Genomic DNA, 12144 nt, shown 5'->3' on the forward strand with positions numbered 1-12144 from the left:
CCTATGGGAAGCACACTGCAGTTATGAAGCCAGGTGAAGTTCAGCAATCTGTTAAGGTTACACAACCAAGGGATCCCTGGGTGGCACAGTGGTTTAGCGCCTGCCTTTGGCCTAGGGCGCGATCCTGGAGACCCGGGATCGAATCCCACGTCGGCCTTCTGGTGCATGGAGTCTGCTTCTCCCTCTGCCTATGTCTCTACCTCTCTCTCTCTCTCTCTCTCTCTCTCTCTCTCTCTCTGTGTGTGTGTGTGTGTGACTATCATAAATAAATAAAAATTAAAAAAAACATTTAAAAAAAAAGATTACACAACCAAGGCAGAGACTCACACCAAGATTATCTGTCTGATTCTGAAATCTGGGTCATATTCAGGGTTCCACTCTTTGGCCCTAACCATCAGCCTAAGCACTGGCCTGATGTGGCTATCTTTCTAGGAGGCGCAATGACTTACTACTATGTGCTACTCATGTGCACTTGAGAAAATGTCATTCTTCATCTGAAATTCAGACTTCACTGGGTGTGAATGTTTTGTGTTTTTATTTGCTGAACCTGACAACTCTGCAGGGAAGGAATCTTGGGGGTTGTTGAGCTTAGCAGTTGTCGGCCAGGAGTGCTTGGCAAAATGAGCCACAGGGCTTTTCAAAACACATGCACAGGTTCTACCTCATACTATATGAGGATTCTGGAGTGTACCCAGACCTGTGAATTTTCATAAATTTTTATTCATTCATCAAAAAATTATTGAGTACCTACCTTGTTCTGAAGGTGCTTTTCTATGCCTTGGAAACGCAAACAAGAAAAAGAACAAATGTACTACCTTTGTGGATCTTCCCCGGGGGGGACGTTAAAAACTCATCCCAGTGCGGGCGGGGGTTGGGGGACTTCATCAGTTGAGCATCGGACTCTTGATTTTGGCTCAGGTCATGATCTCGGGTTGTGGGATCAAGCCCCCACCCTGGGCTCCATGCTCAGTAGGGAGTCGGTTTGGGTTCCTTATCCCTCCCCCTTTCTGTGGGTGCACTCTCTATGTAAAATAAATAAATCTTTTTTTTAAAATCTCATCCCAGTTATAAAACAATGGGGTCAAGCACCCTGGTTTTATAGATGGGGGAACGGAAGCCCACAAGGGTGCCACCATGGCTCAAGATCAGGGACAGATCTTGAGGGTCTGAGAAAGGAAAAGAGATCAAGTCTCTGAACTCCCAGTTCAGCATTTTTTTTATAATATCTCTCCATATTTCCCAGAACACTCCCTTTTTTTTAGTATTCCATTGTTCCTTAAATTACCAGCTTTGATTTGCAAAATATAGTCCCAGAAGCCTTGTCATTCTTAGGATCATACACGTAATACGACTTGAGGCTCTCCCTGTAACATAACGCCACGATGAGAGATGTCAACACGCACGTGCAGTAATAGAGAATCGCGACCCCAGACACAGGGGCCGTCATTCCTGGCACTTGACTCTGCAGAGTATGTGTGCAGCATTCATCATGTATGTCGACCCATGCTTCTCCCAACAGTCCTGGGAACGGGGTGGGAAAGATGTCACCGTAATTGCCCTTACCATTGAGTAGCGGCGATGAGCATCTATACCCAAGGTCAAGTGACTTGTCAGAGGCAGAAACAGGGCTCAAGACCAGCTTTTTGTCTCTCCAGGTAAATAAAATAATCTGAGGATAAATGAAGATTTTGGCTTCCTTCTTTTCTTCCTCCTTCAGCAGGACTGGCCAGCCAAGGCACAGGAAACCAGTGGCTACCTGGGAGGCACCAGCCTGCCTCAACCAAATGCACACAAGTGAGCCAGGAACAGTGCCCCAATGTGCCCCATATTTATGGAGATTCATGGAGCAGATTAACTAGTCAGTTCTGTTAACGAGAAAACCACAGCCCCCAAGTGGAGTCACTTATGTCAAGGGCACGCGTAAGCAAACCAGGATTTGAGACCTAGCCTAAGTGTAGTTTCAACCTCTTGGGGGATGTAACCTATAAGGAGCTACCGTGGCATCTCCTGGTCAGCACTAGAAACTTACTGAGAGGCCCTTTCCATTTCCCATTGCCTAAAACAATGCATTCATCGCCAAAAAATTTTCCTCTTATCCCCACTCCCTCTCAGCTTTTAAAAACTTCTCCCTTCCTACAGTTCAAGAGAGCTCCTTTCTATTTGCTAGATGGGATGTTGCCTGACTCATGGAAAGTTTAATAAAGCCAATGAGATCTTCAAATGTACCCAGTTGACTTTTTGTTATTTAACACAACCAGGTACCTAGGGAATTGGGGGCCATGCTGCTCAGTTTCCTTGCAAGATGAATATGAAATCAGGCTGGGCCACAGAAGAAACCCAGAGAAGACAGCCTGGGGAGGGGAGGCCTAGGCTGGATGAAAATGATAAGGTGGCAAGGAAGGGTTATCTGGAGTCTAGGACTTGTTCAGATTCTGCTATGCATCCTGGGTAAGCAACTTACCTTTGTAGGGCTGAATCCTCATTGGTAAAATGGCTCTACGGTCATGTGTAAAACAATTTTATGATTATAACAGATCTGAAGAAGGGTCTTCCTATTTTAATATAGCCAACTAATGTCCAATCAATAAATAAACCCAATATCCAACAAATAAAGATTTCAACTTCGGTCATTAGAGTCTGGCCAATAATTTTTGGAGTCAGTTGAGAGCCTTTCCATTGCAAGAGATGGAAAAATCCCAAGTCAAACTGATTTAAGACCAAAGGGAGCATCTTGGTTCATGTAACTAAGGAGTCCAGGGGAAGCACTGGCTTCAGGTTCAGCTTGATCAGAGTCTGAACCAGTGACCCCTGTGACCAGAGGACACAGTATTTCTCCATCTCTTGGTTCTCCCTTTGGTAGTTCCTGCTTTGTTCTTGAGTTCTCTGATGGTACCTGTCACAGGTACTGCAGGCAGACCCAGCCAGAGGGAACATGGGAATCTCCTCCAGCTCCTCAGCTAAAGTCCTCTTATGACTACAAATGAGCATGAGAGATCTTTTTGGGATTATGGAAACCTACCACTGGGTCAGAGGAATATGATGCTCTGATTGGCCAGGCCTGAATACCACACCTACTCCCTGGGGACAGCGATATAGTCCGTTTTATCCAAAGCACAGGGACTAAGAGTGGGGAGGGGGAAATCCATCTGCCAGTTGAAAATTGGGTTAATGGATTTTGCTCCCTAAGGCCCAAGGACAAAGTTGACCTGGACCAGTCCAGCCTTCCAGGGCCTCTTGAAAGTCTGTCATGAGCCAAACCACTGTCACATGTCTGTCTCATGAGGCCTGACTTTTGTTTTCTTGACTTCTCCGTGGCAGATGTCAAGGTGGGATGAACTCCGTGCTGGATTCTTATCCTCAGAGACATTGCCCATAGCCATCCCCAGAAAAATCCAGAAAGTCCTTCTCTAGGGCTCAAGCACATCATTCTTTTCTGTTGTGTTGTCTGACTTGGGTGCTACATAGTGCTCCTGGGGCCTGTCACAGGCCAGAAATAGGGGAGGAATCCTTTGTCACCTGTCTGTGCCCTACTCTGCAAGCCATGCTCCCTGAGAAGGGACCAGAAATAGATCCCCTGCCTTTATTTATTTTTTTTGTAACTTATACCCTTTATCTCACCTTTCATGATCTCTTTCAAGCTTGATTCTCAGTGCTTGTGACTGTAGGTCCAAAGGAGGAATGAGGTAATGGATTGGAAGGAATTGTGGAGCTTCAGCTGAAATGCTTTTCCGGGGCATGGGAGAGGTGGCACATGAGGCTCCTCTTACTTTGGGGAGGACAAGCAAACCAGGCAAAGCAGCTCAGTGCGGGTTCAGCACTGAGCACTCTACAGCCTCAAAGGGGGGATAACCTCATCCACATTTTTTTAAAAATTATTTATTCAAGAGAGAGAGAGGCAGAGACACAGGCAGAGGGAGAAGCAGGCTCCACTCAGCAAGCCTGATGCAGGACTCGATCCCAGGTCTCCAGGATCAGGCCCCAGGCTGAAGGCGGCGCTAAACCCCTGGGCCACCCGCGCTGCCCTCATCCACATTTTAAACGCAAGGAAAGTGACTCAGAGCAGTGACTTAGCGGAGCACAGAGCACGGCCAGGCTGGGGCAGAGCTGGGCTGGGAGCTGGTGCTGTCTGTCTGTCAGGTGGGAACTTGGAACCACTAGCTGCCTGTCTCCTTCTAACCAGTGGGCTGTGGTCTGCAGGTGCCTTCACTGTCATGGCCCGGGGTCCCTGGACCCCTTGGCTTCCAATGGAAGGGCAGTGGCTTGGGGGGATCCCTGGGTGGCGCAGCGGTTCGGCGCCTGCCTTTGGCCCAGGGCGCGATCCTGGAGACCCGGGATCGAGTCCCACATCGGGCTCCCGGTGCATGGAGCCTGCTTCTCCCTCTGCCTGTGTCTCTGCCTCTCTCTCTCTCTCTGTGACTATCATAAATAAATAATAATAAAAAAATTAAAAAAAAAATAGAAGGGCAGTGGCTTCTCTCCACTCCCCTGTGCAGAATCAGCGAGAAGCCACTGACCTGCCTGGGTAAAGAAAACTAAAGCAAAGACCCTGGGCGTGCAAACTGCCCCCTGCCTGCTGCGTCCACACATGGAGCCTCTTCGGCCAGCACCATATTATCAGGAGCAGCTGTTGTTGTTTTTAATAAACTGGAGGCCTCTTCGTGGGGCATCTCTTTTCCAATTCACTTTTGATCTCAGCACTCCTGATGGCATTACCCCGGTGACTTCACACCTGTATGTTAGCTGTCTGACTCTGAATGGCACGTGTCTCTACATCTCTGAAAAAGCTAGCAAGTTGCTAGAAGTGGCTGCCCAGCCCCCAATACCCCCCCCCCCCCCGCCGAGTCAGGAGGTCTGAGTGAAAAGCAGGGAGAATGCGTTGTATTTTGCAACCAATGTTGCATTTGCACAAGAAACTACAAGTGTCAGTGTCATTATGGATCAATGAGGCTCTCCAGGGAGGACCAGGGACTTAACCATCACTGTGTGCCACTTTTCCCTTCTAACCTAGGCCTCCTAGCAGCCCCATGAAGTACATACTTCTGGAACTCCCATTTTATAGGCCAGAAAACTAAGGCCCCCACAGATGCTGTAGCCAGCTCATAGTCACAGAAAACAGTCGCCAGCCAGGGCCACCTCTGTTCTCAAGCCTTCTGGCGCATCAGGATCATTTGGGGGGGGGGGGGTCTTATATGACACCAATGTCTGATTCAAGCCCAAACCAATTAAAGTTGAATCTCTAGGGGCTGGGGCTTCAGTGGTGGTTGTTTTGTAAAAGCCCCACGTGATGTAACGTGGTAAGAATTTCACACCATTAGAAAAGCATGTGATAGAAAGTTCCACATGAGATGGGTGCTTTGTTTGGGGAGTGGGGGCCTGCAGATGCCCCTGGCGGTGGAGTGCGTGCTTGCACATCCACAGGAGTGGCACACTGACATGAAGTAGGGTGTCATGGTTAATGGTGGCAGTTTCCGGAGAGAGAAGCCGTCACTTGAACCTGTGCCCTCACGGATGGCATGACTTGGGGCCCAGTTTACTCATCACTGCACAGGGGATGATGACGGACCCCATCTCAAGGGTTGCGAGGAGGCAAGTGAGGGATGCATGTACTGAGCTCAGCACAGATTCTGACACCTTGTGAGAAATGAGTCACTGTTAGTGGCCGATGGCATTTAATACGCCACCAAGCACATGCTACAAATACCAACTAGTTCCAAAGACAAATTCAAATTCTGAAATGGGTTTCTGCATGCCCACGTCTGATCATCAAGTTCTGAGAAGTACCCTCTCGACTTGAAAATTGAACTTGTTTGCCTGGGTGGTTTAGCATCAGGTGTAATTGTCCCTAGTGGTGGCCGAGTGGCGGCCTGTAGATTCATCTGCAACAGGCAGTGGGGCCGGGTGTGCAGCAGGCAACGGCTAGGAGGCCCTAAGGCTCTGACGGCAGGCAGTGGGGCCCAGCCAGGAGAATGGGGGCCCCAGGGAAAGCCTTCGGTCCCTGGTGAGGGAGACTTAGAGGCTGGGGAGGAGCAGGACTTAGGATCAGAGCAGAATGAGTGACCGGAAGCCAGTGTCAGGTGCTGGGGAAGAAGTTAGGAGGACTTTCGCCAGGATCCAGGGACCTCCCTCTACCCATCCCCTACATTTTGGTGTTTTGTTTTGTTTTGTTTTGTTTTGCTCTTCTCACCATCTGACAAATCTGCTCTCCGTTTATCTCGGTGTTTATTCTTAGAAGCCCAAATTGCCTCTTCGGTCACTCCTTGTGACCAATCTAGTAAAGTTAAGGCTGCTTCCTCTGAGTGGCTACAGGCCCTTATACAGTTTCGCCTGGCACCGTCAGTGCCTTTGTAGGAACACATCTCATCTTGTTTAAAGATATTTGTGAGTTCTTAGAGGAGGATGGAGACCACATTCTGCACTTCTCGGCAGCCTGTCCTCTCCTATTGCAAAGGTTAACACAAATGTTTGGCTCTTAATAGATAAAGTGCATTATTTCCACATAGAACATCGCAGAACCAAGAAGTCAAAGAAAGGTTATGGATCTTTTTTAGTTCAGGAGTGGCAAACGGTCCTCTTGATCCACAGCCAAATCCTGCAGAGATGTTTTATTTGGCCAACGAAGCAGCTTTTTTTTTTTTTTTTAATAATATTGAGTTTGAATGCCTTTAGGTGGGGTGTGTCTGTCCAGCCATTCGCTGTCTGATCCACTTGCTGATGCCTTAACATTTTGAACAATTTAACCACCTGACCTCTAAAAGGCATTCCCATCTATGAACTCTCACTTGAACCCAGCTCCCCCAGTTCTTGGATCGCCCCCCACCACTCACCCTTACACGAAGATCTCTAGCCCGTGGCTCCCCTGCCTATGCTTCCAGAGGCAGGGAGCTTCTGAGGAAGTGTGTTCCGTGGGTAGCACCTTTGACTAAAAGACGTCTTCCCGAATGAAAATCATAGTGTCGATTCGCCAGCTGAAATTAATGTGCTCTGTATTAACTCCTGCCCTTTAAATCCTTTTGGTCGCTCCCTGTTTCCTGCTGGACATGTTTCCCATCTCCAGCATCCCATCACAAGACTGAGATAGCTTCCAGATACATTTTCCAACCTGAATTTTGGGAAGAAAACCACTAATTTAGAACCACATTTGACTGTGCTCTGCAACCACGGTCACCTGAAAGTGACCTTGGCAAATACTCCTCTTCACTCTTAGTAGAATATTGGCCGCATGTGTCCATCCAACCTTTTGTACTCCAGGGTGAGCTTTTTCAGGCATCTTGGAGTAATTTTATGTCTAGCTCATCTGATTGTGGAGGAGCAGGGAGTCTAGGATGCACCAGCACCCAGGAGGCTGTAGTTTGAGGATATGATAGATCCAAGTAGATTTTATCTCCTATTGCCCCATTAGGTCTAGACATTTTCACAGCTTTGTGCTGTACAGAAGTTAGCTCGTGCCTGAACGCACAGGAATGCAACCCCAGCAATTATTTACCAGATGGAATGTGGTTTTTTTTTTTGTTTTTTTGGGTTTTTTTTCTTGTATTTCTCTCCGTCTTAAGGGAACTCTCTCAAAGTTTTTGGTTCCGGTTTTGACGGAGTGGATTGTGGACCTGTTATAACCTGATGAGTGGGGGGAAATTTCATATTTTTCTGTGTTCAGGAAAAATAATCTCCATATGAAGGGCCATCTGGAGAACTCGGTGTATAATAAATCACCGCTAACCCCAATTACGTTTGTTGGAAGCCCAGTTATTTTCTTGCAAGTAGAGACAGGAGGATACAGTGTCAGCTTCTGAAAACAAGGCTGTCCTGAACTTCCTTGAGGGAGAGCCAAAGGTCAGAAAGACCCCAGGCTGTTAGTCTGAGAAGAAAGGAGCTGCTCTAAGTAGGGAAATGGGAACCCATTTGAATGTTTCTCTTCTCCTTCAGCTATAGTCCCCACAAAATCTGATATTATTTTTTCCTATGTAGCTTTCTTATATACTTTTAGAAAACACAGTCCTTTGCAATTTGTATTGACCCTCTGATCTTTTTTTTTTTTGACCCTCTGATCTTAATCAAGATGCAGTTTTTCCAGTCAATGCCACTTAATAGCTGAACCACCTTAAGTGAGCCTTCTAACTCTGTTAGCCTTTGTGGCAGATGGAAATGTACCTGCTGCAGCCAAGCATCCCGCACAGAGGTGATCAATAAACACGAATTCCCTTCTCTTGCAAGTGAAAAATCTCAAAGGCGAGGAGGTCTCCATGCAAATAACTTCACATAGCAAAATAATCATAGTCTACATGTTAAATAGGCTATTTAAATCAATTATGTGTTGTAGATACTGTGCCTTTTTTTTTTTTTTAAGATTTTACTTATTTATTCATGAGAGATACAGAGAGAGGCAGAGACACAGGCAGAGGGAGAAGCAGGCTCCCTGCGGGAAGCCTGATATGGGACTTGATCCCAGGACCACGGGATCACGCCCTGAGCCGAAGGGAGACACTCAACCACTGAGCCACCCCGGTGCCCCACTATACCCTTGAAGAAGTACCTTAATAGAAGTATTAAAAGATTCCACTCTCTCTCCTCCCCCATCGAAGAAGTAGAAAACCACCTCAGAAAGGGCTACCTTATCCCTTCTTTTTCATCACAGTGTTTGGTCCAGAATGGACACATGAGCCAACCCACCTCAAAGGCTTTCTCTTAGAATTTTCTGTCAACAAGACTTCTTCCCTTTTGTCTGGAGAGTTGTATGATTGACCCCCACATTTGCAGGTGGCATGGCTCCCATCATGTGACATCTGGAAGGAGACTTAGTAGTGAAGAACTCTGGTGACATGAGTGCCTGGCCTCTAATGCTTGGATTTCTAAGGCTGCCTGGTTTTGCAGTTCAGTGAGCAATCCCAGTATTAACCCCATTAAATTCCTATCTTCCTTAAGCTCGTTGGGGTTGGCTTTATGTTATTTGCAACTGCAGGAGTTTTAACTATCGGTTTATGTGTCCATGAACACCGATAATTAGGAAGACCACATAGCAGCATGGAAAAGTGATTTTTCGTGAATTTTACAGATAGCACCAGATAGGGCACGTGGGTGGCTCAGTGGTATGCATAGAGCCCTAAGCATCTGCCCTGGGCTCAGGTCATGATCCTGGAATCCTGGGTTCGAGCCCCACATCTGGCTCTCTGCTCAGTGGGGAGTCTGCTTCTCCCTCTGCTCTCTCTCACTCACTCTCTGTCAAATAAATAATATCTTAAAAAACAAAAGAAAAAATCCAAATAGGACCATGTAAAACTACATGAATGACATGCGTTGCAGCTCTTTACAAGAAGCATGCATATGCAAAACAGGCGGAAATGAGATACCTTGAAGGTGTAAAGGATGTTTAGTGCAGTAACCTTACGAGCAATTTTTCCCCTTCATATAATGGGGTCCAAATATATCAAATTACTTTCAGTGTGCAAAGCAAATGTGATTTGCTTTCTATACCTGACCAAATCTCCCTCGTCAGCTTCCACTGCATTAGCCATTAACTGTATATTAGTCTCTTTAGACAGGAAAGAAGTTTTGGTTGTAAGAGTTGTTTTGTTCTTATTTTCATTTCAAGGTAAATGGCTAATCTCGTATTGGTTCCTGCCCTACTTTCCAGATGGTGCCTTGTTGTGTCGCAGAGGCAGGTGGGAACAAACAAGCTGTAGATTCGCCCACCTGTGATCAGGGTTAGTGTTTAGGAACCAGGTGTTTGTGCCTCCAGATTCCTCCCTTAACGCCCTAACCCCCCCCCTGCGATGGTATTTGGAGATAGGGCCTTTGGGGGGGTAATTAGATTGAGATGAGGTCACCAGGGTGGGAGGGGGATCCCACTAATCATGGGATTAGTTGTCCTATAAAAAGAAATCTCTCTCTCTCTCTCTCTCTCTCTCTCTCTCTCTGCACGCACACACCAAGGGAAGGCCAGGTGAGCCCACGGTGAGAAGCTGGTCCTCTACAAATTGTGAAGAGAGCTCTCGCCAGAAACCTAATTGGCTGACACCTTGATCTTAGACTTCCCGGCCTCCAGAACTGTGAGAAAGTAGATGTCTGCGGGGTAAGCCGCCAGCCTACGGTGGCAGCCTGAGCTAAGATAATTGGTGTTGATGTTTTTAGCAATGTCTCTGGGTATCTGACTGATTGCACTGTTGGTGCCTGTGCTTGGCGAAACGGTGGCTTTTTCCGACTTAGTTGGGGCTCAAGGGTCTCCTCCTGTGACTTGCTCCTAGCTCCCATGTTGGCTTTGGTGGCCCTGCAGCTCCCTCTGGGTCTCAGCCACACTCTTTATGGCTTAGGCCATCCAGCCTGTCTCTTGCCATGGCTGCCTAACTCTAAACTCATCAGCACCCACAATCTCGAGGACCTGTGGAAATGGCTGGGTCCCTTCTGGGCCACCCAGGCTTCAGGAGATTCAGGGGCACTCATGCAGACCCTCGGCCTGATACCTGTGCTGTACTGTTTTGGTTTTGTCATCAAACAAGCCTTTATTGACATATCTTCCTATGTAGTTCGTCAACCACTGTTGACATCATCTGTGATGTCATGATGTGACAGCTGCCCGCATTGCAGCCCACAGACTGGCCAGGGCCCAGCAGCAGGATCTCTTCAATGGTTCCAGAGAATTCTCTGGCTCAAGGGCAGTATCTCATCTGTCTAGTAATGTTGATGACCCCAACAAAAGTACTACTTCTGCTGTGCTTAATGTTTTCCTGCTTCTTTCCTCCTTGGGTGGTTCCTGGAGGGCTTCAATGAGCAGGGCAGGGAGGAAGGTGCCACCTCAGTCTGACCTGTCCTGCATGGTCACTTTCCCTGTCATCCTCAGATCCTTCCAGTCCCTGGGTGCCTGGGCAATGTCGTTATCTATGTTTTTCAGAGACAGACACAGAGGCCAATTTGGGGAGCCAGGGTAGACCTGGCTCTGCTTCCCACACTGGCGGGAGTCAGACTTTGTTGTTGTTGTTGTTGTTGTTCACTTTGGCTCGGGAGTCAGACATTTATTCCAATGCTGCCCATGTAAAATTTTTAATACAAAAAGAAAAAGAAAACAAGTAAGTTGGTGCTTAGGACAGTACTTAGTAAGGTCTCAAAAAAAAGGGGGCAACGGCTATTATTTATTAATAGTATTTCTATTGGTGTCAATGAGAGATAAGCCTCTTGGTATATGGATGGGAATCCATCACGGCCAAAATCTTGGTACAATTTTATATTGGCTGCAGCTGAGCAAGGAAGAAGGCGAGGTGCTCTGGGAAGTCAGGACATCCTGGTTGAGACAGAAACTTTGGCCTTCTCATCTTTTGGGTGGGAATCCAGGAGCCCTGGGTTCTTGCCCAGGCGTGGCCAACCCTGGCCTTGAAAGCTCCTTGCCATGGGTTGTTTCCTTACCCATAAATGAGGGGTTTGGACTGATGATTGCTGAGGTTTCGCCTAATGTTACAAGTCCTGGAAAAATGAGATCCTCAGAGGTAGAAGAGCCTAGATAGCCTCCCTGAGCTATCACCTCTCCCTGACACCAACGCCCCTCTGCCCTGCACGCTCCTCCTCCCTCCCCAGCGCTCATCTCCAACTCAGGAGAAGAAGGGGAAGGGATGTAGGGACAGAGAGAGAGAAAGGGGGATGGGTAACAAGAGGGCACAAAACCAGGAAAAGGGAGAGAAGACAAATCACACCCTTTTCAGAGAAAGGACACAGGGGACAAGGCAGGGGACGTGAATCTCATTCCTGAGGGCTCCCCCTCATGACCTGATTACCTCTCCAAGGCTCTGCCTCTAAGTACCACCAAGTTGGGGGTTAGGACTCCACGTAGGAATTGGGGGGGGGTGCACACAGACGCTCAGACCATTGCAAGGACTGACGAGAGAGAAGCAGAACTCGGCACTCGGCCTCAGGATCCCTGATTCCAGATCTGTGCTCGTCAACACTGGTCCACACTGCTTTCCCGCCCAGCACCTCCTCCGTGCTTGGGAATCTCATTCTTTTGCTTAAGGCTGAGTTCGCACTTAAGCTTGATCTCGTGGCTGACCTAGTGTGATGAGTTCACCACCCACAGGCAGACAGACAGGCAGGCAGGCAGACAGAGGGGCACCTGCCTACACACTCACCCCTTGATGACACTCGAGAAGGCTCAGCAAAGAAAATTCA

Source organism: Vulpes vulpes, chromosome 1 (genome assembly GCF_048418805.1).
Source record: "Vulpes vulpes isolate BD-2025 chromosome 1, VulVul3, whole genome shotgun sequence".
Lineage (NCBI taxonomy): Eukaryota > Metazoa > Chordata > Mammalia > Carnivora > Canidae > Vulpes > Vulpes vulpes.